The sequence below is a fragment of the Urocitellus parryii genome, chromosome 1, assembly GCF_045843805.1.
Source record: "Urocitellus parryii isolate mUroPar1 chromosome 1, mUroPar1.hap1, whole genome shotgun sequence".
In the NCBI taxonomy this organism is placed as follows: Eukaryota; Metazoa; Chordata; class Mammalia; order Rodentia; family Sciuridae; genus Urocitellus; species Urocitellus parryii.
In genome coordinates, this window is record NC_135531.1 from 210,851,977 (window position 1) to 210,853,758 (window position 1,782).

The following is a 1,782-nucleotide window of genomic DNA, read 5'->3' on the forward strand; positions in this document are numbered from 1 at the left end:
GTATCAGGTCAAGGGATATAAATTGTACCAGGTAATTCATTTTGCTGTTCAGAGAGTCATTAAGTTCCTCCCAGAATATATGTGATTGATATCCCTGGAGGTGAAAGGCTAAAGGAACCATATGGCAACATGTTGCATTCCGTATGCTATCTGCCCATCCGTGCTTAAGCTGCCATTAGCAACATCTGTACCTTACGGAAATCCAGCTGCGCCGAAGACGGCTGAAGGAGTTGTACTGGGGAAATGGGGAGGCGGGGGAGGGGGGGGTCTTGTTTAGCGCCATTAACTTGAGACTTTCTGTCTATCTACCAGGGCGAATAGAAGCTTTCACAATTAGACGAGACGACACAAATGCTTTATTAAAGTTTAATTTTGAACTCCCAATTAGCAAAAGTGCATTACAAAACCGATTGCAATTTCCTAGAAGGCACTACGAGTTCTCGGCCTGCCTGCCACGTGCGAGGGGCTCCAGAGCAAGCTTTCCCGGTTCCCGGCAGCTGAAAGGGGATGGTTCAGAGCTGGTCTCCGCATCCCAGGAAGTCCCTAAAATCCTTCTCAGCCCCTTCTTTCGCAGGGCGGGGTCATCCAAGTACTGAACCCACCCGAGATGGGAGCCGGGGCGTGGGGGGGACGACGGCTGGTCCACAGCGTTGTGGGGTGGCGGGAGGAGGGAGTGGACCGGGGAGTGACGGCGGGAGGCGAGCAGGAAGGGGGGGGTCTCTATTATGTTGGCCCCTAGGGAGGAGCCTCATTTAGGCAGTCAGGCGGGAGAAGTTTCTCTTTCGCTCTTCGCGCTACGTACCCAGATTGGCTTCCTGCGAGCAGAAGGAGGCGGTGGAGGGGGGAGAGAGGAGTCCCGGAAGGGCTGCCAGGCGTTCTCATCCACCCCCAGCTCCCCTCCCCTCGCCCCAAACAAAGCATCCCCATTCTAGATCCAGGATACATTACCTGCCCGGCGCTGCCGGCCCCTCCGTCACTGCGTCCCCAGCTGGGCGCGCCCGGTGTGGGTCCCGCTCCCCGGGGCGCACAAAGTGGCTGCCCGGGGCGGGATAGATCCCCCACTTTCTTCAAGTTGGGGAAGGGAGAAAACAGGAAAGCAGGGGAATGGAAGCGGAGGCTGGGGCAAAGGAACTTACAGATAAAATGTGGGGGTGGGGAGCCCGCGGGGCCCGGGTCCTGGCCGGGGGGGCGGAAGAGGCCGGTTACCTTTCAGGGGGTCGTGGCCGGGAGGGAGGGAGGTCAGGGAGCGGCCACCCGCCTCCCTCCCCCGGCCCCTGGTGGCGGCGGCAGCTGCACACACAGAAGCCCATTGTCGCCGGCACCCGGGGAGCAGCCCCGCGGACTCGGCCCGGCGGCCAAGCGCGTCAGCGGCCCCGTCAGCCAGGCCGGGCTCCGTGACGCGCGCGCCGCCCGCTCTATAAATAGCCCGCCGCCGGGCTGTTCGGGCGGCTTTCCAGTGACGCCGGGGCGGGCGCGGGAGGAGGAGGGCGAGAGGAAACAATAAAACGGCCGGCCCGCCCGCCTCCGAAGCCTCCCGCCACAGTCCCGGGCCGCCCGCGGTCTTCCCTGTCGCGCTTCCTTTTTGCTCGCCCACGTCCGCCCCGAGAGGAGCGCTGCTCGCGGGTGGGAAGGAGCAAGCCGAGCCCTGGGGACCCGAGCCCGAGAGAAGATTGTTCCCAGGCCGGGGTGTCGGGGAGGGATTGTGGCGATGATTTTAGTGAATGGTTCGCTGTGTTGCTCTCAGGTTGACTTGCATCTCCATGCTTTGAAGCTCCCCTACAC

At 61.6% G+C, this 1,782-nt stretch overlaps 1 long non-coding RNA gene across 3 annotated transcripts; it reads right to left on the bottom strand.

The window, feature by feature from the left end:
* Positions 1-359: 359 nt before the first annotated feature.
* LOC144254846 (uncharacterized) lies at positions 360-1,388 on the bottom strand. Of its 3 annotated transcripts, none has more exons than XR_013343605.1 (3): positions 1,207-1,388; positions 949-1,065; positions 360-497 (listed from the first exon to the last, which is right to left on the bottom strand). It is a non-coding gene; the product is annotated as an uncharacterized LOC144254846 (long non-coding RNA). The 3 variants fall into 3 exon arrangements; XR_013343608.1 differs by adding an exon at positions 603-815 and having other exon boundaries at positions 949-1,388; XR_013343607.1 differs by having other exon boundaries at positions 360-815; positions 949-1,388.
* Positions 1,389-1,782: the final 394 nt, after the last annotated feature.